Source organism: Triturus cristatus, chromosome 9 (assembly GCF_964204655.1).
Source record: "Triturus cristatus chromosome 9, aTriCri1.1, whole genome shotgun sequence".
In the NCBI taxonomy this organism is placed as follows: Eukaryota; Metazoa; Chordata; class Amphibia; order Caudata; family Salamandridae; genus Triturus; species Triturus cristatus.
The window spans coordinates 963706034-963732819 of record NC_140592.1 but is presented as its reverse complement, the minus strand read 5'-3'; the positions used below and the strand labels follow the sequence as shown (position 1 = coordinate 963732819).

At 44.6% G+C, this 26786-nt stretch overlaps 1 long non-coding RNA gene across 1 annotated transcript in view; it reads right to left on the bottom strand.

Moving 5' to 3' along the window:
• Positions 1–1505: 1505 nt before the first annotated feature.
• Positions 1506–26786, bottom strand: part of LOC146799154 (uncharacterized) — a 117348-nt gene continuing 92067 nt past the window's right edge. The window contains exon 3 of the long non-coding RNA XR_014969240.1: positions 1506–1531. This is a non-coding gene — a long non-coding RNA (uncharacterized LOC146799154). The remainder of the gene's footprint in view (positions 1532–26786) is intronic.

The following is a 26786-nucleotide window of genomic DNA, read 5'->3' as shown; positions in this document are numbered from 1 at the left end:
TTTTGTCCCATTACATAAACAACCAAATGCAGTAGAATTTAGTAACATCTTCTTGAATAATGTAGTCCGTTTGCATGGTCTGCCCTCTAAGATTGTGTCCGATCGTGGAAGTCAGTTCAAGTCTAGGTTTTGGAAAGAACTCTGTAAAAACCTAAAAATGGAAATAGCCCTCTCCACTGCCTTCCATCCAGAAACAGACGGGCAAACGAAGAGAGCAAATCAAACACTTCTTCATACCTTACAGTGTCTAATGGCAGACATTACTAGTGAATGGGATAAAGCTCTTCTGTTGGCAGAGTTCATTTATAACAATAGTGTTCATTCTGCAACACACTACACTCCTTTTTTTTCTTGAATGGATATCATCCAAAGGCATTACCTATTTTAATAGAGACCTCTCTAATACTTGCGGTCACAGATCGTTTACAGCATTTACTGAACATTCAATGTAGGAGATAAAGTCTGGTTGTCCACCAAAAATTGTAATATTGTAGGTCCTAGAAAATTACAGCCACATTACATTGGTCCATTCTCAATAGTTAAGCTCATACATTCTGTTACAGTCCAAGTAGATTTTCCTCCTGAATATCCTGTACATCACACCTTTCATGTTTCCTTGTTGAAGGCATATAATTCTGAAACTAGAAAAGAACCTTCACCCCCACCTGTTCCCTTTGATGGTCACCTGGAGTACAAAGTAAGACGCATTCTTGATGCAAAGAGAACTCAGGGTCGTCTTCATTATTTATTAGCTTGGAAAGGGTATACTGATACTGAAAACTCCTGGGAACAAGCTTCTTTTGTACATGCCCCTAACTTAGCTAGACAATTCTATATACAATGTCCTACAAAACCACGCTCTGTAGGGCAGCCTTTGAGAGGGGCGACTGTTAGGAATTGTGTAGCAAGTATGGCCAGAACCCATGTTGTATATTAATCATGTTGTGCAGAGTATGGTCAGAACCCGTATTGAACTTTAATCAGGGTGTGCAGAATGTCTTCGGAATGAAGTGATGTAACTGGCTCGGTGTTAGTAAAAACGGTGTCATGGACAAACATTATTAGTACACAGATATTCCTTTTGCCATCCAAACTTGTTTCCAATGAAGGTAGCAGAACATTGGGTTGCTTTGCACATGTCTGAAAGCAGCAGAACATTGGGTTGCTCTGCACGTGCCTGTCGTGTGTTTTTCATTTCATTTCTTGGCAGTTAAAACATGTGCAGCACACTTTAGGCTCACGTTGGCAGTGCAGCATTTGTTGGCAGTTGAAACATGTGCAGCATTCGTTAGACTCACGTTGATACTCCACCTTTTGGGAACCTATAAAAGGAAATACAGTTCTATGAGATGCGCTTGCTCTCGTCGCTTCAGACTTTCATTTACCTGATTTTCTTTTTCGGTGCTCCACGTTTCAGATTCCTCATTCCTGGTTTCCGGATTTATCTACGGTGTTCCTGTTGACGTCGGTCGTCAAAGCAATGCCTCGACTTCCTCTCCAAACTCCTTTCCGACTCGAAATTCAGTCCTCCCTGCAACAAAAAGGAAAAGAGTGATCTAAGGTATTTCCAGACGCTCACTTTACTAAAGAAAACAGCGTGAGAAATCTTCACTCAGGTATTTCCTTTATTTTTGGCAATACATTAGCAGTCAAGTTTGTGCAAGAAAACACAAAGAGATGTTTATTCCATTTTGAACCTTTAGAGCGTAAAAAGACTCGTGATAAGGAAAAGACTTGATGGAAACATTTTAATTCCGAGACTTTGGACTCCTTTTTGCAAAACCATTTGTGATTTATGATAGTAAGTGTATCACACTATTGTGAATGAAAGCATTAATGAAAATATAATTATATGTGATAAAGGTGATGCATGGTATTTGCTTTAATACAGAAAAAACTATACATTTCACAGAAATTAATCCCCCTGTTTTCCTGAGGATAAAGAGTGTCCATAACTCTTCTGGTGAATTGCGCAGCATAAAGAAAGGAAGGTACAATTATATGACTAGAACTCCATAATTCAATGTTGAAAATGTGTGCACAAGTGGGTTTTGATCATTATTCTTTTGTTATGTTTAGATACCGAAATTGAAGGTCAATAATCTTGCAGTATAGCCGTACAAATTGCAGTCAGTCAGCTTATTAGACGAATCTTGGGCCACAGGACGCAGTGTGCTTTTGTTTCTTTTTTATTTATTTTATCCCATTTCCCCCTTCCCCTGAAGGTCTATTCTTGTAGGGCTGTGATTTGAGTGCAGCCAGACAGGTATAGCTTTTTGGGGGCATAGAGATCAATCGTCTCATCGTCTCTCAATTTGAACATCCTGGATTTTAGGTGAGTGAAAGACTAGACTGGGAGTGATAGTGTGATTGCTGCAGTACAGGGGTAGTACCTGGGAAAATGAAGGTGCGAATGAGCTGTGTGTAGGTGGTTAGAGGACTGCATGGGTAGTACACATGTGATTGTAGCACTGCATTTGTTAGTGTCTGAGTCATTGCATGAGTACATGGGTAGTGACTGGATTATTAGAGTACTGCAAGGAGATTGCATGGTGAATTTAGAAGTGCTTGGGTATTGGTGGAGTGATTGGATAAGTACGTGGTGCTCGCTGGGTGATTGGAGGAGTGCATAGCATAGGTAGTGACAAGGAGATGGCCCAACTGCATGAGTAGTGCTTAGGGGATTGTAGCAGTTCATGTCTTAGTGCCTGGGTCATTGCATGAGTGGATAGGTAGTGACAGGATGATTAGAGTACTGCAAGGAGAGTGCATGGTGAATTTATAAGTGCTTGGGTTTTGTCGGAGTAATTGGATAAGTACATGGTGCTGGATGGGTGATTGGAGTAGTGCATGGGTAGTGACAGGACGATGGCTTGACTCCATGAGTAGTGCTCAGGGGATTGTAGCAGTGCATGTGTTAGTGCCTGGGTAATTGCATGAGTACATGGGTAGTGACTGGATGATTACAGTACTGCAAGGAGAGTGCATGGTGAATTTATAAGTGCTTGGGTATTGGCAGAGTGATTTGATTAATACATGGTACTGGCTGGGTGAATGGAAGAATGCATGGGGAGTGACAGGGTGATTTGTGGAGTGCATGGGTACTACCTGGGGAATTGAAGGAGTGAACGAAAAGTGTGTTTGTAGTTAGAGGACTGAATGGGCAGTGCACATGTGATTATATCACTGCATGTGTTAGTGCCTGGGTCATTACATGAGTACATGGTTAGTGAATGGATGGTTAGAGTACTGCAAGTTGAGTGCATAGTGAAATTATAAGTGCTTGGATAGTGGCAAAGTGATTGGATTATTACATGGTACTGGCTGGCTGATTGCAGGAGTGCACTTAGAGTGAGAGGGTGATTTGTGGAGTGCATGGGTACTACCTGGGGAATTAAAGGAGCAAATTACAAGTGTGTAAGTGATTAGAGGACTGCATGGGTAGTGCACATAGGATTGGAGCACTGCATTTGTTAGAGCCTGGGTCATTGCATGAGGACATGGGTACTGACTGGATGACTAGAGTACTGCAAGGAGAGAGCATGGTGATTTTATAAGTGCTTGGGTTTTGGTGGAGTGATTAAGTAACTACATGCTGCTGGCTGGGTAGTTGGAGGAGTGCATGGGTAGTGACAAGGAGATGGCTGGACTGCATGAGTAGTGCTCAGGGGATTGTAGCAGTGCATGTGTTAGTGCCTGGGTGATTGCATGAGTACATTTGTAGTGACTGGATGATTAGAGTGCTGCAAGGAGATTTTATAAATGCTTGGGTTTTGGCAGAGTGATTGGATAAGGACATGTGGCTGGCTGGGTGATTCGAGGAGTGCATAGGTAGTGACAGGGAGTTTACTGGACTACAAAGGTAGTGCTCAGGGGATTGTACCAGGGCATGTGTTACTGCCTGGGTCATTGCATAAGTACATGGGTAGTGACTGCATGATTAGAATACTGCAAGGAGAGTGCATGGTGAATTTATAAGTGCGTGGGTTTTGGCAGAGTGATTGGATAAGGACATGGTGCTGTCTGGGTGACTGGAAGACTGTACAGGGAGTGACAGGGGGATTGCTGGACTGCATGGGTACTACCTAGGTAATTGAAGGAGTAAATAAGTAGTGTGTAGGTGGTTAGAAGACTGCATAAGTCACTGCAGAACAACTACAGACAAGCCTCGCACTCAACCCACTGACCAACCCCGCCAACCCCGACGATGGTGCACTCACCCTCGGACGCTGGATGAACGACTGCGCCAACACCGTAGCCCCGCTGAAAATGCCCGCCAACAGAGACACCAGCAAAAGAGCCAGCTGGTTCACCCCGGAACTCCTCGCTTCAAAGCGCACCTGCCAGAAATTGTAGAACATATGGCACAGCAACAAGACGCCGGACAGCCGCGCTGCCCACAAATACGCCATCCGCAACCACCACCAACTCATCAGGAACGCCAATAGGACCTCCGTCTCAGACCGCCTTGACAACAATGCACACAACAGCAAGGAACTCTTCAACATCGTGAAGGAACTCTCCAACCCCACCAACGACATCCCGCCATCGCAAGCCCTGTGCGACTCCCTTGCCACCTTCTTTCACTGCCAGATCACCAACATCCATGACAGCTTCAACCCCCGGGCAACCCCTACAGGCCTCGACACGCCGGACCCATCGCACCCCAACAACCACGACTCCCTGACAACCTGGGCCAACGTGAGCATCGAGGACACAATCAAGACCATGGGCACAATCTACTCCGGATCCCCGTCTGACCCTCTCCCACACCACATCTTCAACAAAGCCGGCAGGTCCATCGCACCCCACCTGCGCAACATCATCAACCTCTCCTTCGAGACCACTACCTTCCCTGAGAACTGGAAGCACGCAGAGATCAACGCCCTGCTGAAGAAACCCAAGGCGACCTCAAGAACTTCCGGCCCATCTCCCTGCTTCTGTTCCCAGCAAAGGTCATCGAGAAGATAGTTAACATCCAGCTCTCCCGTCACCTCGAAGGCAACAACATCCTGGACTCCTCCCAATCAGGGTTCTGCAGCAACCACAGCACCGAGACCGCCCTCATCGCCGCCACAGACGACATCAGGATCCCACTAGACGACGGCGAGACGGCGGCCCTCATCCTCCTGGATCTCTCCGCCGCCTTCGACACCGTCTGCTACCGCACACTATGCACGTGCCTCCACGACGCAGGGATCCGTGACAAGGCCGCCTCCCTCCGTTCCGTTCCAAAGCATCCGAGATCATCTGCGGCGTCCCACAAGGATCCTCCCTCAGCCCGACGCTGTTCAACGTCTACATGATGCCACTAGCACGCATCGCCCGACAGCACGACCTCAACATAATCTCCTATGCCGATGACACGCAGCTCATCCTCTCCATCGCCAAGGACCCTCTCGCCGCCAAATCTAACCTCCACCAGAGAATGAAGGCCGTCGCCAACTGGATGAAGGAAAGCCGCCTTAAGCTGAACTCAGACAAGACCGAGATCCTCATCCTCGGGCCCAAGCCTTCAGCATGGGACGAATCCTGGTGGCCCGCATCACTGGGGACACCCCCGGCCCCTACCAACCACGCACGCAACCTGGGAGTCATCCTCAACTCAAAACTCACCATGACCAAACAAGTCAATGCAGTCTCCTCCACCTGCTTCAACACCCTCCGCATGCTCCGCAAGATCTACAGATGGATCCCGACAAACACGAGGAAAACAGTCACCCAGGCCCTAGTCAGCAGCAGACTCGACTACGGAGACGCCCTCTATGCCGGAGCCTCGTCCAAGCTCATCAACAGACTGCAAAAAATCCAGAACGCATCTGCACGCCTAATCCTCCACATCCCGCGCTGCGACCACATCACCCCACCTGAGGAACCTGCACTGGCTCCCCGTCGACAGAAGAATCTCCTTGAAGCTCCTGGTCCACGCACACAAGGCACTCCACAAAACCGGCGCAGCCTATCTCAACAGTCGACTCTCCTTCTACTTACCCAACAGGAAACTCCGCTCCGCTGACCACGTCCTGGCAACGGTCCCACGCATCCTCAGAACCACATCCGGAGGCAGGTCCTTCTCCCACCAGCAGCACCCCCCCGGCCATCCCCCCTCTCAGGTAAGTAGTGCACTTTACAAATGATTTAATTGATTGATTGATAAGTAGTTTCAGAGGATTGTAGCAGTGCATATCTTAGTGCCTGCGTTATTGCATGAGTACATGGGTAGTGACTGGATGATTAGAGTACTGCAAGGAGAGTTCATGGTGAATTTATAAGTGCTTGTGTTTGGACGGAGTGATTGGATAAGGACATGGAGCTGCCTGGGTGGTTGGAGGAGTGCATATGTCATGACAGGGCGATGGCTGGACTGTATAGATAGTGCTCTAGGGATTGTAGCACTGCATGAGTTAGTGCCTGGGTCATTGCATGAGTAAATGGGTAGTGACTGGATGATTAGAGTACTGCAAAGAGAGTGCATGGTGAATTTATAAGTGCTTGGGTTTTGGCAGAGTGATTGGATAAGGACATGGGGCTGGCTGGGTGATTGGAGGAGTGCATCGGTAATGACAGGGAGATTGCTGGACTGCGTAGGTATTGCTCAGGGGATTGTAACAGTGCATGAGTTAGTGCCCGGGTCATTGTATGAGTGCATGGGTAGTGCCTGGAAACTAACTGGGTGATTGTAGAATACGGAACTAATCAATCATTACTCATGTAGTTTTAAAATCACATATTCACTACCTTAGCTCTCCTGTAATCAGTCAGGCACCTCTCAATAGTTCACTAAGCATACATAAAACTGTATAAATAGAATCTGAACACATAGATGAGTCATTACATACTATCTAGCTAAGTAGATAAGTACAACATGCCAGAAAGGGTAATATGTGGTATTTACTTTTGATCTACATCTTGACCATTCAATCTACAAATATGTGACATCATTAAACTATACTTCTCAACAGACTTAAGAAAGAAGGGTAGTTAATAACACCTTTAATGAACATTTTTAAAACCACACTTTTATTATACATCTTCACCTTTGTATCTAAAATTATGTGGCATCATTCAACTCTACCTTTGCTCACAGTACAAAAAGAAGCCTAATTTACAGCACCTTATTTCACCATTCTATTTTAAAAAAATGGCATCATTTCACTTTACCTTCTGTACAAACTAATAACAGAAACCTAATTATTAACACCTAATATTATCACCTTTCAAACAGCACAGTTGTGCTGCATCTTTACCAAAGTATCTATAATTATGCAGTATCATTCAACTATACCTTTGTAGAGACAACAAAAAATGACGGCTAATAAACGACACCTTAAATGAACATCTTTCAAACTACACATTTGTACTGCATCTTCAACCAACTATCTAAAATTATGCTGCATCATTCAGCTATACCTTTGTACAGATTTAAAAAACAAGCTTAATTAATAATATCAGTAATAATCCTAAAAAATACACATATTACTGTACAGACTCTTTTTTTAAACAACATTTTACTTCAATGAAACAAACTCCAATATGCATATCTACATTTAGTAATATATTTCAAACAACACAGTTTTAGAATAATGAATTTTTTTTTTAAATAAACCTCACAAATGTATAACTCACCTTGCAAATAAATGTGTTGAATGAAAAATCTTACAAACTCTGAGAGGATTTTCTTTTACACACAATCAATATAATACATCAGACTCAGCAACATAAAACCAGTAATGGCAAGGTTTCCCTCTCTTTCTCCACACAAATACACATAAGTAACAAATCACATTGCTTCACAGATGTTTTCAAATTGTTAAACACATTTCTATTGGTTACACATAATGACCTTTACCAACTGACTTCTGAAGGTGTCCAAACATTTCCTAAATTTTTTTTGAAGTCGCGACCCCATCTTGCACCACCGCGATGGAGTCACAAATTCAGACGGGAGTTCAAAAACTTATAGCAAATACATTTAACACTATTTTTTAATAACACACCACTTCTAAAGATAGAAGTGGCTTAGGAAAAATCATCAAAAAAAATATTACTTATATATATATTTTAAAATGTAATATTTTAAAAGAACAGTTAACTTTTAACCCTACCCCGTTCTGCTTAATGCCAGTTTCCATAGCAACAGTTCATGGAACATTCCACTGAACTCACAGGTCACAAGTTCACCATATTTTCAAGTTCACCACACAGTGTTGCAAATACAAACAGTAGTTGTGGTTGACTTGGCAAAATATGATCAAAACCTTTCTGTTGTACCTTTCAAACATTGTTTTACTAACCAATAAGAAAAATGCTTTTAAAAAAAAGAAGACTGCACCCTATTTTTAAATATACAGCCAATCAATTCTCTTCTTTTTTTAAAACTGCATCTTGTCCACCATTTTACATACCTCTCATTCTATCAACTGAGTACCTCGGCTACAGACATCTTTTCATTACCTCCAGACTTCCCTTCAAGATGCTTAGAGTGTGGATTTTGGGACACAGCTAGCTTTCCTGGTGCAAAAGGTATGCAGAAAACAGAGGTATTGACAAAGACCTAGCTTTGCACAATGTAGACATTTTATGGATTGGACAGAGAGGATTAAAGTGGCACCAAATGATGTCTTTGGTTAAAACCTTTTTGCATCTCCAACCCCCTGACCTCATGATTGTGCACTGTGGTGGCAATGACCTAGGCACATTGACTGAGGTAGGTCTGGAAATGCTAATGAGGGACACCTTTATGGAATTTATGTTGCTTTCCCCCCAAACTGCCTTTGTATAACATGCCAAAGACAGAAATGGAAGTGGTCCAATCACTTTTGTCCTCAGATTGAGAAAGCTAGAAAAAATGTCAATAAGGCTGTTTCTGCTTACCTCAGAGACCATAGAATGGGTTCCATATATAACAAAAATCTATGTTTCCATATGAAGGGCATCTACAGGAGTGACAGAGTACACTTTACAGATGATGGAAACAGAGTCTTTCTCAACAACCTAAAGCTCTGCATCCGCACTTACATATAGCTACAAGAAACTCATAATAAACACAATGGCTCTTTTTAGAGCCACCCAATAACCCAACAGATAACCTAGGTTTATATAAAAAAAATCCTAATTATTTTTGCTTGGAGTCGCGCACCCAGCCCGACTGAAGGAGCCACGCACCCATCGCGTTCACACCAGGGGAGCGTTCTGAGCACCCCGCAACCATCGAGTTCACACCAGGGGGCACCACTGAGCACTACGCTAGCGTCGCGACTCCAAACTTTGGTGAAAAAAAAGTCCACTTCCATTAATTTATAATCACCCCGGGGACCCCATCCCCGAGACATGCCCAAATCTTCTCTTTTTTTAAAGGGAGGGAGACCACACGGCCCCCCCTCCTGGGCCATTTTTGGCCCGGGGGACTCAATCCCCCAGGGCCGGCCCATCCGTTTTTTTCATTATTAAAATTAGAGGGGAGGGGGGCTGCCTGGCCCCCCTCCCAGGCCATTTGTGTCCCCGGGGACCCCATCCCCTGGGGCCTGGCCTCACAGTTGGGATCCGTGGGAGGAGCCCCAAGGCCCCCATGGTCCCGCCGGCTCCCCGCCTCCTGCAGGAGCCGGCATTGCTTTTCCACACAGGGAGCTGCTGACATCCAGCTCCCCTTGTGGAAAAGCAATCTGCTTTGGATTTTGGAAGCGAGAGCAGGAAACCTGCTCTCGCTTCCAAAATACAAAGCAGAGTTTGCTATGGCAGGGCAGGAGCAGCGCAGCTCCCGCCCCGCCATAGCAAACAGCAGTGTCCCGGGGTGGGCACACCGGGACACTGCAGGAGCCGACCCTGGGGGGTGGCGGTCCCCAGGGCCATCAAGGGCTCATGGAGGGGGGCGTGCAGCCCCCTCCCTACGCTTTGTAAGCCCCGGAGGAGGTCGTGGTCGCCGGGGATGGGGGTCCATAAAAGACCCCCAAATTACAATGACTATGTGCCCCGGGGAGGTGGTGGTCCCCGGGGCGTGTGGGGGGCTCTTGCCCCACCACAAATCTTTAAAAATTTTAAAGTTAAATAACCCCCAGGAGTTGGAGGACCCCGGGGCAGCGGGGGAGCCGTGTGCCCCCCAGGAGAGGCCCCCCACAGATTAAAACACACATATATATATATATATATATATATATATATATATATATATATATATATATATATATTATATATATCACCTACTGGCGGTCGCCAGTAGGTAGTTATAGTTGGGACCTAGTTTCCATAGGAAAAGTGTTTTGTGTTTTCCCAGTAACTTTGGTGCCGGTTGATGAACCTTCCCAAAATTTTCAAAACCAGTGCAGCGCTTTGGTCAGCTCCAGTCTTGGAAGGTTTGGGGTGATTCATCACATGGGGGCCGAGAAAAAAGGGGGGTCCCAAAATGCATTTTTCCCCATGTTATTTTCCATAGGAAGCTTTAGAGAAAGCTGAAGCCGAACAGCTGAACGCAATTACACCAAATTTGGCAAAAAGGTAGCCCTTGGTTCAGAAAGAGTCCTTTTTGTTAAAAAGTGTAAATCCGTTCAGTAGTTCCTGAGAAATTTTAAAAAGAAAAAGTTTTGATATCTCGGGCTGCGATAGGTTCACGAACCCTCCCGAGCACAAGCTTCACTGTGTTTCGCTGCCAACACTCCAAACTAGGAAGTGTTGGCAGCCATCTTGTGACTGGGTAGAACCGAGTCACAAGAAAACAGTGAAACAAAGATAAAAAACAAGAAAAGGAGCAGGGCAAAAACACAGAGTTGCATTGCAGGGAGGTTAAAAAGGGGCATGGCCTCAGACCACCTCTCTGCAACGCAGACCTGTGGTGCTTACTGGAGGTTCCTGGTGGGATAGTTGGCCCCAAGGGACCCTCAGAATTGAAGGGGACTTAATCCCCAACTGAAAACGAGCCACGTGGCGTATTTGCACAGTGGTGAAGGCAGGGAGCAGGCCTAATGTTTCAAGTCTGCGAACACGCTCCGTGGCGTCATTAGCGATGTCACTGACCATGCCATGAATGATGTAATATGTGACATCATCAGCAGTGCATTGAGGGGGGCACACGTTATAGTTAGCTGAACTAACTATAGCGGCGGAATTTCTCAGGTTTTGTACGAGTGAAATGTCCAACTAACTATAACGTCAATGAAAACTATGTTTTGTTCAGTGAATTTCTAAGGTTTTTTAAATGCTAATTTCTAACTATAACGTGCTACTTCTGTGTTTATTTAGCCACTGAAGAAGAGCGATTCCTGCTTGAACCGTGTATGGCTATTGCTGGCCGTGATGAGAGAATCTGCGACTGTTGCTGCAACTGTGTGCACTGACCCCTCCAGGTGTGATGTCCTCACTGGGGCACCCCTGTTTCTTATATATATATATATATATATATATATGTATATATATTACCTACTGGCGGTCGCCAGTAGGTAGTTATAGTTAGGACCCTGTTTCCATAGGAAATCCGCAACATTCTATTTGGAATAACTTTGGCGCCGGTCGACGAATCCTCGCGAAATTTTCAAAATAGGTGGGGCGCTACGCTCCGCTCCTACCCTGAAAGTCTCGGGGGGATTCGTCAAGCAGGGGCTGAGAAAAAAGGGGGGTCCCAAAATGCGTTTTCCCCATGCATTTTTCCATAGGACCTTTAGACACAGCTACAGCCCGAACGGCTGAACAGAATTACTTGAAATTTGGCAGAGAGGTAGCCATAAGGTCAAGGAAGTGCCTTTTGCAGGTCTGGTGTAAATCTGTTCAGTATTTCCTGAGAAAATAGCATTTAAAAGCATATATATATGTGGGCGGAGCCTAACCACACATCTCATCCTGAGATCTGATTGGCTGTCAGCACTTCATCCAAGAAGTGTTGGCAGCCATCTTGGGACCAATATACATGATAGCACCTCATTAAAAAGCATTGCAGTTAATAGAAGGTTTTAAGACTTTAGTTACATTATAAATCATATGTTGATGGTACCATACTCATTTTAGGAATTGTGGTATGTTCTAAGGTGATTTCACCATGTGAAAAAGCCTTCTGCTGGGATATCATGATTGAGAGAAAAATATTTTCTCATGCTTTTACCACAGAGGTTTGGAAGGTGATCTATAGGCTAAACTGAGAGCTTATTTTCTGTAAATTCACATTATCTTTCTCAGTCATGTGAGAATGAAGTCTGACATTCTCAGTAAAACATGTACATCCAACAAGGGCAGAGACTGTCAGTTGATTCCTTTGTGTTCTACTGCAGCTTCCCAGAGTGTTCCAAAGAACTACTAGAGCGCTAACAGTCCTACTTATGATAAACGTATGGCACACCTGAAGCCATCTTGCTTGGATTAAAGTGGTAACTCTTAAAACATTTAATTTAAAAAGGAACAAAATGAGGGGGTTCATTTTTCCATAAAAAGTATGATTAGTGCTGCAGAAAGAAAAATTAGGGCACATTTTGAGTGACTTCTCAAATCCTCTTCTATTTCATTAAAACATTCTGACATGCAGACTGAAACATGCACTTTCAATAACAGCAGCAGTTTTCCCTGGTGAGCAGTAGCTTTACTACAGTGATCTAATGAGCAAAAAGAGTGCTAACATTCTGAATTTATGGCAAATGTGTGACACATCTGAATGCCTTCTTGATGGAATCAAAGTAAAAAACTGAAAGTATTTCCTACTGAGGAGACTGCAGTAAATAAGGAAATTAGGAAACTTCATAACAAATAAGTCTCCCAAGATGGCCACCAGAGACAAAAGAGCCCAAATGTAGCCCAAATATCACCCAGATGTAGCCCAAGTATAGCCCAATGACAGAATGTCCCAGAATGTTCTTAAAAACAACTAGAGCGCTTACTGTCTTCATTATGACAAAAGTATGGCACACCTGAAGCCATCTTGATTGGAATAAACTGGTAACACTTAAAACATTTAATTTAAAAAGGAACACAATGAGGAGGTTCATTTTGCCATAGAAATTATGATTAATGCTGAAGAAAGAAAATGAGGGCACATTTTGAGTGACTTCTCAAATCCTCTTCTATTTCATTAAAACATTCTGACATGCAGACTGAAACATGCACTTTTAATACCAGGAGCAGACTTCCATGGTGCAGTAGTTTTACTACAGTGATCTAATGAGCAACTAGAGTGCTAACATTCAGAATTTATGGCAAATGTGTGACATATCTGGATACCTTCATGATGGAATCAAAGTAAAAAACTGAAAGCATTTCCTACTGAGGAGACTGCAGTACATGAGTAAATTAGGAAACTTCATAACAAATAAATCTCCCAAGATGGCCACCGGAGACAAAAGAGCCCAAATGTAGCCCAAAATCACCCAGATGTAGCCCAAATATAGCCCAATGACAGAAGTGTGCAAAACACTTATTATTTTGTGTTTTTGCAGTGTTATATAGTGCAGACTTGTCAGGTATTGGAGTGCTTTACATGAGCATTGGTTACATCACACAAGAACAAATTCATTTTGGTTGTAGACATGGGGAGACTAAGTGATTTGACCAGAATCACAGAATGTCGAGCTGAAGCAGAAACTTCAACCTGGTTCCCCAGTTGCAAAGTCTGCAGTTCTGGAAGTAACACCACATCCTCTCCCCTAAGTGCAACATTTAATCAAGTGGTCAACTGGATAAAAAAACATAAAGATAACAAATAATTTAAAAGTGCTTTGTCGCTATTTGAAAACTCAGAAAATATGTCCTTATTTTAGTCTTTTAGAGCACTAACCATAATTTTGATGTCAATAAGACCCTCTCATATATGTAATTTTTAAAGGAAATGCTCTAGGTATTACAGTTTTGATTACATCAAGATGATGTCAGGCGTTCCACACTTTTGTAATAAATATAGAATGTTAGCAATCTAGTTGTTCATTAGGATACTGTTGAGAGGCAGAGGCCAGGGGCACGGACTCTGAAAATTGAAGGCAGGTAGGAGGGTGCAAAGGCAACAATTTAACCACACTGAGCAGGCAGGAAGGGCCGTGGAAGCACAACAGACTATGGAGGGCAGTGGAAAGGGGGGCAGGGGCAACAAACCAACAATACAGGACTTGCAAGAGAGGCTGTTGGAGGGAAGATCTATTACGGGTCAAGGAAGCTAGGGGCGGTCCCCAGATCCCCGGGAGCCACCACAGAACTGAGCAGGAGAGTGAGTCAGGGACAAAAGGGGCACCTTAATTTGAGCTGGGGTGCCTAGGAATGCTTGCTCCAAAAATGAAGAAAACAGACATATGAGACATGGAATTGGAGGCAGAATACAATAGCAGTTTAATGAGAAGATGCAACTTCAAAGAAACCGCAGAATAGAGACATAAAGTACAAAATACAGAATCCAGATAATCATACAGCTGTCATAATATTCTCTGTATCTCAATTAATGTACTGACAGAGAGAGAGAGAAAACACATCTATAAATGCATCATGAGAAACAAGTTACACCAAGGAAAATGTTACCTAAGAACACTCACGTTTACTCTTAGAGCAAGCATTCCTGCAATTACAATACAAAATCTTTTAAATGCAAAAGTAAAGAGAACAATGGTTAAACATAACATGACATTTCATATAGGTAAAATAGAATAAGATACTTCAAGCAAAGCCGGAGGTTTTTTGTAATTGCACGCACTGCTTTTAAATTTATTATCACTTAGCTGATTTTAAACTTCACAAAAATCATCCAGGCTCACCTGTGCTATAGCGCGGACTCCTAGCGCCAGCCAGACCCTCAGACACGAGCAACGCCTTCACCGCCAGCGCGGCAAGGTGTAGCCACGCCCCCTGCGAGGCCACGCCCACCTTTCAGATCGACTACAAAACGCTTGACAGCGCAACGAATCCTCATTACCTGAACTCCCTCTGAGGCGGAAAGCCGGAGGTTTTTTGTAATTGCACGCACTGCTTTTAAATTTATTATCACTTAGCTGATTTTAAACTTCACAAAAATCATCCAGGCTCACCTGTGCTATAGCGCGGACTCCTAGCGCCAGCCAGACCCTCAGACACGAGCAACGCCCTCACCGCCAGCGCGGCAAGGTGTAGCCACGCCCCCTGCGAGGCCACGCCCCTAACACTTATGATAAATGTGCCGCCCCCACCAGCGCAGCGGACGAGCACAGCGGGAGCGCCGTATGCGCGCCGAAGCCGCGCCAAAGCCAAGCCCGTCTGCGCCCGTCCGCGCACGACCGGGCCCAGGGCCAGAACCACTGCCCGATTCTCCTCACCCAACCATAAGGTACTCCCGTAGAGATCTACTGAGCCTCAGACCCCCCCTACCCTCCTGTGATTATTTCCATAATCTCAAGGGACCCTTCACTCGCTGCTCCCTATGCAAATCAGTCCAGATCACCCTACCTACTAAACCCAGCAAATCCGCAACCCTTAACCTTGCCTCTCTAAATTGTCGTTCACTCCCAAAACATGCGACCCAGATTGCCGACATCATAGAAGATCATGGAATCGATATATTCTTCCTCACGGAGACATGGCTCGGTCCCCACTCACAAGCAGACATGGCACTAGCAACTCCACAGGGCTACTGTATTCAATCCCTACCCCGTCCTCTAGGTAGAGGAGGCGGTGTAGCTATCATCCATCGAGAACACCTGCACTGCAAAACTCACGATGCACAGATTACCGACGCTGAAAGTCTGCATTTTACCATCACGCTCAATCCAACTACTTCTCTAACAGGACTCCTTATCTATCGTCCCCCCGGCATCCCAGGCCCCTTCACCTACTCTCTTATGGACCTAGTCACAACTCAGGCCCACTCCTTATCGAACTATCTGATAGTTGGAGATCTGAACATTCACCTAGAAGACCCGGCCGACTCGATAGCCAATGACCTGAATCAAGATCTAGCTGCCTTCGATATCCGTCTATTAAACTCCGGAGCCACCCACATCAAGGGCCACTTATTAGACCCCGTATTTACCAGTTCGCTCTCAATGCTAGCAAAGGAGGCTCTCCCCCTCCCTTGGACAGACCACTTCTTGGTCCCTTTCCAATTATCTGGAACCTTCACGAAAAACCGTACACCCTCTACCTTTAGTAAAGATAGGACCTGGCCCAAGCTCTCCATAGATAACTGGGCTCAGACCCTTGAAAAAAACATCCCTGCTCACACTGAAGATCCAAATACGGCAGACAGAAGATTTAGGGAATGGATCACCGTCTCCCTAGACCTAGTACTCCCTCTCAGAAATAGGGAAAATAAAAACGGCAAACCTGGCTCAGCACCATGGTACTCCGCAGAGCTAAGGACACTTCGCAAAAACTGCAAAAAGGCCGAACGACTCTGGAGAAAGACCTGGCAATCTGCCAGCAAAGAAGCCTACCAAGCCACGGTCAAACTTTATAAAGAGGCCATTAAGTCAGCCAAAACTTCATACTACAACACACGGATACAAGAAGCATCCAATTCAGCCCGAGAATCCTTTTTAATCGTCAAAGAGCTGACCAAGGTCCCCACCCCCTCCCCCTCCAACACCCCCAAAGTTGATAGAAGTAACGAGTTAGCCAACTTCTTCAACGAGAAAATCACCCGCATCCTGGCCTCCCTCCCACCCCCCATCTCCCTTAGCCCCACGGAAAGCAGCACTTCCATCGAGCAGACTAAAAACATCTGTCGTCCATCGCTTCTGACCTTTCGACCTGTCACCCCCGTAGAGGTTGAGCGAACCTTAGTAAAAATGAAAAGTGGATCCCCTCTGGACCCGCACCCTATAAGGTTCCTCAAGACCGTAGCATCAGTAATTGTGCCTACCATTACGGACCTTATCAACTGCTCACTCACCCACGGAATTGTTCCCGACAGTTGGAAGAGTGCTGTAGTCAAAGCACTCTTAAAAAAACCCCAGCTAGATCCATCAGACCTGTCCAATTATAGGCCAATATCCCTACTCCCGGGCATTAGCAAAGTCACCGAGAAACTGGTAAACATCCAACTGTCCCAGTTCCTTGAAACAAATAAACTGCTTCGACAATCCCAAACGGGATTTCGCCCAGGCCATGGAACAGACACCGCACTCCTCGCAGTTATTGAAGAGGCAAGGAGCTTACTAGATTCAGGAGGATCAGTGGCAGTGATCCTCCTGGATCTAAGTGCAGCCTTTGACACGGTTAACCACCGTGTCCTTCTGCATAGACTGACAAATGCAGGACTTACCGGGACAGCCATCAAATGGATCGAATCCTTTCTCACAGGACGCACCTTTCAAGTGTGGGACGACAGCCATCATTCATCCACCCTCCCACTCACTAGCGGCGTCCCCCAAGGCTCCTCCCTAAGCCCGACGCTTTTTAATGTCTATATGGCCCCTCTAGAAGATGTGGTAACACCATTCAACATCAAAATGGTGAGCTACGCCGACGACACCCAACTAGTCGTCTCCCTGTCCCAGCTGACTGACCACCCGGAAAATCTAACCAACTGCCTCATAGACATTCACAGCTGGATGAATGCCTCATCACTGAAATTGAATGGGACTAAGACAGAGGTAATGCTACTCGGCAAGCAATGGACAACTATCCCGCCTACAATATGGCCCGATGTGTTCGGAGAAATTCCCCCCCCCAAATCTGAAATCAAGACACTCGGGGTGTGGCTTGAGCCACAGCTTACGATGAAAACCCAGGCAACCAAGACCTCAGGCACATGTTTTGGACTCATGCGCTCGACCCGTAAAATCCTGCCATTACTCCCACCTATGTCCAGAAAGCTCCTTATCCAAGGTTTAGTGCTGTCCCGTTTGGACTACAGCAATCTGGTCTTTCTGGGAGCCCCCGAGGCGACCATCACGAAACTCCAGCGGACTCAGAACGCGGCAGCACGCCTGATCACCAACACCCCCTCCAGAATATCCGCCAAGCCAGCCCTCAAAACCCTGCATTGGCTCCCTGTGCGCCAAAGGGTGCACTTTAAGGCAATGTGTACAACACACAAGCTTTACAACGGATCTGGTCCAGCTATCCTTAGTAAAATGATCACACCATATACAGCAACCAGATCACTACGTTCCCAAAAAGAGAATCTAGTCTGCATCCCCAGATTCAAAAAAGCCCGCACAGGAGGTCGACAATTCTCCGTTCAGGCGGCTAAGGGCTGGAATGCACTGCCTCGCGCCCTCAGACTGGAATCCAACTACCTTGCCTTCCGTAAAAATCTTAAGACCCATCTGTTTCCCAAATAACACCCTTCCGTCACCTTCCATCTCAATAGGAATTCAAGTTTTATAGCGCGGGGATGCCCTTGGGTCACCAGGCGCTTTAGAAATCGCTAAAATAAATAAATAAAATAAAGCAAAGCAGAGCAAGACATTTTAAGCAAAGGAAGACAAGAGCTCCCAGCTCTTGGGGAAAACCTGCACTGCCTGTTAACCTACATACAGACGGCGAGGTAGTCCGTCGATATCTGTGGGTGCTCCCTTTTTATATCATTTTGTGGGCTCCTTTGCACGCTACATCTACCTACGTATGCTACCCAAAAGCTTAGTCTGCAGATTTTACCAGACATTTCGTCATTTACCCACTTAATGCTGACAATGGACTGGGTGAAAAGGTCAGTCTCTCAGGCCAATCGCTTATCGTAAGTTCCATAGAGCAAGCAGAAAATAATGGGTATTGTACGGGAATTCAATATATTCATGTATAAAATCTCCTCAGTTCTCCTAACTTGACGCTCTGCGGTTGCCACTTCCTTAAAAGCGGGAAACCTGCCCAGGAAGCAAGTACCAGTCCAGGATGCAGCCTACTGTATGTCGACAGCTTCAGGGGGATGTTGAACTTTGATACCGAGCACGGAGCACTCGGGTAGGGTGGGGGCTACTAGTTTGGATCAGAAGGCCTCGCAGACCTGCCTTCAGACTGCTATACACTAAAATTGCAGAGCTATGGTCAATTTAACAAAGAGGCCTACATATTGAACAGAAGGGCCTACACAGGGGTTTTATGCTGGCTGAGTGGTAAGGATGTCTCAGGATAATTATATAGCAACACAGGACCCGCTGGTCAATTTAATACGGCCTACAAATGCAGCTGGCAGGGCAAGGACAAGGGTCTCATACTTCAGGTGTGGACAGAACGGGCCAGGGGCCCCCTGTGATACAAAATCTACCCTCCTTCAAGGCTGTGGCAATGTAATAGACCATTGTGGGCAGAAGGAAGAGGCAATGGTAGTACAACCATACATGCCAACAGACCCGATTCAGCCAGGAAACGTCCAATGTTTTTAAGCTCAAATGGGCTTTATTTGATCTGTCTCCTGTCTACAATATCCTCTTTTTCAATGTAACTCAAAGGGGAAAATCAATACCCCAGTTTTTTTTCAAAATCTCCCTCTTACCAAGTTCAAAATGTTCGCAAGTATGGTACATTGGATCATGGAAGGAAATGGGATAGGGACATGGACTTGGATAACAGAGGACAGGAGGGACATGGAGAGGTGCACCAAACTGACCCTGCAGGGCAGGCATCAGGGTTTGCAGCAGCACAATACACCACACAGGGCATGCAGGACGGGAGTGCAGCACAACAATCCATAGAAAGCAAGAGGGAGGGGACAGGACCATGCACATGGACAACAGGGGCAAGAGGCAATGGTAGCTAGCTGACCATAATGGACAGACAGGAGAGAAAGCTGCAGCATAACAGACCATAAAGGGCAGGAGGGACGGATCAGGGGCATTACAATGGAACAGACAAGCCAGGAGGGAGGGAGTAGGGCTGGGGGCAAGGGGGCAGGGCAGGAGCAGCAAGATAGCCATGGAGGTCAGGCAGGATGGGCACTAGAAGCAAGACACACCATGAAGAGCAACAGTGAGACTGTGATGGCATACACACAGACCATGGAGGGAAGGTGGGAGGGGGTCAGGGGCAGCTAACTGACCACACAGGGAAGGTGGGAGGGTCCATGGCAGCACAGAAGACCATGCATGGCAAGTGGGAGGGTTAGTGGCAGCACAATGGCTATGATGGGCAAGAAGGAGGGTGGAGGGGCATGCACAAAGGACGATGGAGGATAGAAGGGAGGGTCAGGACCTGTGCACAGACAAGAAAGTTCAGGGGAAGGGACCTCACAACAGACCACACGGGGCAGGCAGGAGGAGCAGTTGCAGCACAACAGACCAGGGAGGGCACAAGGGTGTGGCAGTACAATGGACCATGTAGGACAGGAGGAAGAGGATAGGGGCATGGCATGTGGACAGGCAGGGTGGAGGTGGCAGGGACAGGTTACAGTCATCTGACAATGCTAGGCAGGTGGGAGGGGAGTGGCAGCTCAACAGAACACTCAGAGTAGATAGGAGTGGCAGGTCCATGGGACATGGTGGGCAAAAAGGATGGAGCAGGGGCATGCACAAAGACATCGGAGGGCAGGGGGAAGGAGAATAGGGGCAGCAAGCTAAGCACAGAGTTTAAGCAGGAGGTCAATGATGGGGCATAGAATTGGGCAATGGAGGGCAGGAGGAGTGGACTGGTACATCATACTAAATTGAGGGCAGTGGCAGCACATCAGACCATGCATGGCAGGAGGGAGGAGGCTAGTCCATGGATTCACACAACAGAGGATAGGGAGGAAGGGGATGGGGCAGCAAGCTAACTGTTCAGAGAAGGTGGGTATTAGGAACTTTATTGTTTTTAAAACATTGTGTCTGTGCGAACTACTTAAAATATGAACAAGTATGCAGCATAATCTCACTTTTATTCAGGAAGAAGAGGACGTTTGTGACTGTGACTCCGGGCTCACTTGGCAGAAACACCCCCTGACCCTCCACCCCCTATCGCAAAATGTAATGCCCGTGAAAAGGGTAGGTGAACACAGTGTTATATAGAACATAGTCCTGAGAGCACGATTGAAAATGAAAACTAGATATAGTGTATGGTATAAACTATGCACCAAAAAGTGTGATATAAGATGAACCGGGCGTGAAATATAATATGCAATACATTGTGCGCAATGACAGATTCATTGGAGAGCGCGAGATAGCACAGGCACTAGCGTGTGCTATGCGATATGCGCCTTGGAGTGTAATATGCACAGGGCAGTGTTGTGTAACCTAACTAGTCTCTAAAGTTGTAATATAAAATATGTGCTGGGGAGTGTAACGTTGCATATGCACTGTGACAAAGATATGGATCCCAGATTGTAATATGTATGGCATAGCACTGTGCGTTATAACATAGGCATCGAGAAAGGCACGTTAGATGGGGCAATATAACCCGTGCAAAGACAAGTGTGGCATGACATATTCACGGGGTGGTGTTACAGTGCACATGGGCTAGAGAGTGTCATAGCATATGCACTAGCTAGTGGAATACAACACAGAGGTGTGTGGCACTCGGCAGGCAATGGTGGGTGTAACACAGCATTGGGCTCTGTCAGGAGCACGCTGTGACTCTCAAGTGATGTTCGTCCCCTTTCCAGAGAGTAAAATAAAAAGTATTACACATCCGGCAGTGGATGTGTGTTTTATTAACCGTGAGGGAGGTTTCTTGCATAGTTTTGGTCGAATTTATGTCGAATCCCCTTTGAATGGCTTGGTGTGCATGTGTATTAAATGTGCCCGTCAATAGCTACCCATGTTTGTATAAATAAACGACAAGGGTGTCTACCAGGATTAGGCACGGTAGGGCATCAGACATGTCAGAGCTTCACTAGTGGTGTAAATACATTCCACGTGGATTCATTGCATGCATAGTCGCCTTTTAATGAATATCACGCAAATCGTCATGGTGATAGGTACGTACGGTTTGTCCAGCATGTCCTAGGTGTGTCTATAAATATCTATTTTTTAAAAATAATAAAAAACAGTGGCCGGCCCTGGGGATTGGGGTCAAAAAAATATAATTAGGAGACTGGCCCTGGTCATCAGGGCCAATAAATTAGAATAAGAAGGGGAACCAAACAGCCCCCCTTCTTAAAAAACTAAAATAAATAAAAGACTGGCATCGTGCCGGAGGCCATGCCCCCTCCGTGCAGCACTCTGCAAACGCGCCCCCAACAGGCATCTCCAGTATGCGCCAGGGAGCTGCGCTGCAGCCAGGTGTTCTGAGGCCAAGCCCCTTTTTACACCTCTCTGCAACGCAGCTCTGTGGCGCTTACTGGAGGTACCTAGTGGTCTAGTTTGACCCTAGGGACCCTTAGGATTCAAGGGGACTTAATCTCTCAACTTAGAACAGCCACAGGGCGCGTTTACACAGTGGTGAAGGGAGGGGACGGGGCCTGAGGTGACGTGTGCAAACACGCACTATGGCACGTTTTAAATTGGGGATATAATTTCCCTTCAATACTGAGGGCCCCTGGGGGCTAACTAGCCCACCAAGTGCTTCCAGTAAGCGCCACTGAGCTGCATTGCAGAGAGGTGGTCCAGGCCGTGCCACTTTTTACACCTCTCTGCAACGCAGCTCTGTGGCACTTACTGGAGGTACCTAGTGGGCTAGTTGGACCCTAGGGACCCTCAGGATTCAAATGAACTTAATCTCCCAACTAAAAATGGACACAGGGCGTGTTTACACAGTGGTGAATGGAGGGGACGGGGCCTGAGTTAACGTGTGCAAAAACGCCCTGTGGCCTGTTTTAAGAGGTAGTTTTAATCCCCATGCCCTATTATGTACTAGGGGCTTACAGAGGAGGTCATGCTAATCACAGGGGGACCCCAACGCATAATGTTCCCTAGTGTATGTAGGTGTTTTCACTGTATTCTAAGTGTCTTTTAACATAGCACTGGCTCTAGGACTGGTTAGTCAGACTCAGTTACCACCAGTATCCGTCTGAAAAAGTTGAGGGTACAGGATGATTTTGCAACAAGGCTTCTTTCTGCTCTTCTTTTTGTTCTTTCTGCACGTTATCCTTCTTCCTGCACTTATCTTCGTATTTGAGGACTTCTGTTGCTTCTTTCTGCACTTCTTTTGTTTCTTTCTGTGCATTTATTCTTCTTTCTTCACATGTCCTATCTCTGTAGGCATAGTTAGAAATTAGCATTTAAAAAACCTTTGAAATTCACAGAAAAAACCATAGGTTTCAGGCACGTTATAGTTAGGAATTAGCATTTAAAAAACCTCAGAAATTCACTGAAAAAACCATAGGTTTCAGGGGTGTTATAGTTAGCTGGACTTTTCACTTGTACAAAACCATTGAAATTCCCCCGTTATAGTTAGTTCAGCTAACTATAACTCGCGCGCCCGCAATGCACTGCTGATGACGTCACATATTACATCACTCATGACATGGTCAGTGACATCACTCATGACATCACTGATGACATCTCAAATGACATCACTGATGACATCACTGATGACATCATCCTTGTGATAGAGTGGCAGACCTCCTCTCACCCTAATATAACCTTTGATACACACATTCAAAAATAGAGACTAAAATTTTCAAAACAATGGACATACCAATACCAGTTACAACAACCTCTTCAGTAATTCTAAGATCCACATACACATACACTCATTCACCAACAGTCCTATACAGTCACTCATACATGTACTCACTCATCATATGTACTCATACACCTATACATCCTGTTACACAATGCCACTCATCCATAGAGTTACTCACACACATAGTCACTCATGCTAATAAAGAATCAAACATACATTTACTTGCATATACAGTTATACACACACCACCATACTTACTTCTACGGAAACTTACACATACTTAGTCTTTTAAACAATCACTTAAAGAAACACATACTTATTCATACAGGAACTCTTTCAATCTCTCACTCTCACATATACTCACATATATACACCAATAGTCACATATACTAGTTTAAAACATATGTAGTTACTCATAAAGACACTATTGAGACAGTCATTCACTCACTAACACACCCATACACACACTCATCCACCCATACAGTCCTGCACACATGCTGTGTTCAACCCATACAAACAGTGAGTCACTCATTCATGCACCTATGCACTACGTAATACCCCCCACCGAACCATGCAGACACTCAGACTGATACTCAAAAAACCAACTAATAACCTATATAGACACCCATGTAGCTACTCACCAACCCATGCAGCCACTTATACACAAAGTGAGAGACTGATACAGATATTTACATATTTAAACATTACTCACTAAGCCATGTATTCACTATGATACACTTAAAAAGTCAGTTACACAATCAATTTTTCAAAAACAAATCATCCATTTAGACACTTATATACCCATTTATTCTTCCATCGACCTTGAGATATACATATATAAAACATATTTAATTTTCAGAAAAACACACATTCACTGGATGATGTCATCAGTGATGTCATTTGAGATGTCATCAGTGATGTCATGAGTGATGTCACTGACCATGTCATGAGTGATGTAATATGTGACGTCATCAGCAGTGCATTGCGGGCGCGCGAGTTATAGTTAGCTGAACTAACTATAACGGGGGAATTTCAATGGTTTTGTACAAGTGAAAAGTCCAGCTAACTATAACACCCCTGAAACCTATGTTTTTTTCAGTGAATATATATATATATATATATATATATATATATATATATATATATATATATATATATATACATATATATATATATATATATATATATTATCTACTGGCGGTCGCCAGTAGATAGTTTTAATTAGGACCGTGTTTCCATAGGAAATCCGCAACATTCTATTTGGAATAACTTTGGCGCCGGTTGACAAATCCTCGCGAACTTTTCAAAATAGGTGGGGCGCTCCGCTCCGCTCCTACCCTAAAAGTCTCAGGGGGATTCGTCCAGCGGGGGCTGAGAAAAAAGGGGGTCCCAAAACGCGTTATCCCCATGCAATTTTCCATAGGGACCTTTAGTCCAAGGTACAGCCCGAACGGCTGAACAGAATTACTTGAAATTTGGCAGAGAGGTAGTCCTCAGCTCAGGGATGTGCCTTTTGCATATATGGAGTCAATCTGTTCAGTAGTTCCTGAGAAAATCAAAAGTAAAATCATATATATATGTGGGCGGAGCCTAACCACACATCTCATCCTGAGATCTGATTGGCTGTCAGCACTTCATCCAAGAAGTGTTGGCAGCCATCTTGGGACCAATATACATGATAGCACCTCATTAAAAAGCATTGCAGTTAATAGAAGGTTTTAAGACTTTAGTTACATTATAAATCATTTGTTGATGGTACCATACTCATTTTAGGAATTGTGGTATGTTCTAAGGTGATTTCACCATGTGAAAAAGCCTTCTGCTGGGATATCATGATTGAGAGAAAAATATTTTCTCATGCTTTTCCCACAGAGGTTTGGAAGGTGATCTATAAGCTAAACTGAGAGCTTATTTTCTGTAAATTCACATATTCTTTCTCAGTCATGTGAGAATGAAGTCTGACATTCTCAATAAAACATGTACATCCAACAAGGGCAGAGACTGTCAGTTGATTCCTTTGTGTTCTACTGCAGCTTCCCAGAGTGTTCCAAAGAACAACTAGAGCGCTAACAGTCCTACTTATGATAAACGTATGGCACACCTGAAGCCATCTTACTTGGATGAAAGTGGTAACTCTTAAAACATTTAATTTAAAAAGGAACAAAATGAGGGGGTTCATTTTTCCATAAAAAAGTATGATTAGTTCTGCAGAAAGGAAAATTAGGGCACATTTTGAGTGACTTCTCAAATCCTCTTCTATTTCATTAAAAAATTCTGACATGCAGACTGAAACATGCACTTTCAATACCAGCAGCAGTTTTCCCTGGTGAGCAGTAGCTTTACTACAGTGATCTAATGAGCAAAAAGAGTGCTAACATTCTGAATTTATGGCAAATGTGTGACACATCTGAATGCCTTCTTGATGGAATCAAAGTAAAAAACTGAAAGTATTTCCTACTGAGGAGACTGCAGTAAATGAGGAAATTAGGAAACTTCATAACAAATAAGTCTCCCAAGATGGCCACCAGAGACAAAAGAGCCCAAATGTAGCCCAAATATCACCCAGATGTAGCCCAAGTATAGCCCAATGACAGAATGTCCCAGTGTTCTTAAAAACAACTAGAGCGCTTACTGTCTTCATTATGACAAAAGTATGGCACACCTGAAGCCATCTTGATTGGAATAAACTGGTAACACTTAAAACATTTAATTTTAAAAGGAACACAATGAGGGGGTTCATTTTGCCATAGAAATTATGATTAATGCTGAAGAAAGAAAATGAGGGCACATTTTGAGTGACTTCTCAAATCCTCTTCTATTTCATTAAAAAATTCTGACATGCAGACTGAAACATGCACTTTTAATACCAGGAGCAGACTTCCATGGTGAACAGTAGTTTTACTACAGTGATCTAATGAGCAACTAGAGTGCTAACATTCAGAATTTATGGCAAATGTGTGACATATCTGAATACCTTTATGATGGAATCAAAGTAAAAAACTGAAAGCATTTCCTACTGAGGAGACTGCAGTACATGAGGAAATTAGGAAACTGCATAACAAATAAATCTCCCAAGATGGCCACCGGAGACAAAAGAGCCCAAATGTAGCCCAAAATCACCCAGATGTAGCCCAAATATAGCCCAATGACAGAAGTGTGCAAAACACTTATTATTTTGTGTTTTTGCAGTGTTATATAGTGCAGACTTTTCAGGTATTGGAGTGCTTTACATGAGCATTGGTTACATCACACAATCAATTTTTCAAAAACAAATCATCCATTTAGACACTTATATACCCATTTATTCTTCCATCGACCTTGTGATATACATATATAAAACATATTTAATTTTCAGAAAAACACACATTCACTGGATGATGTCA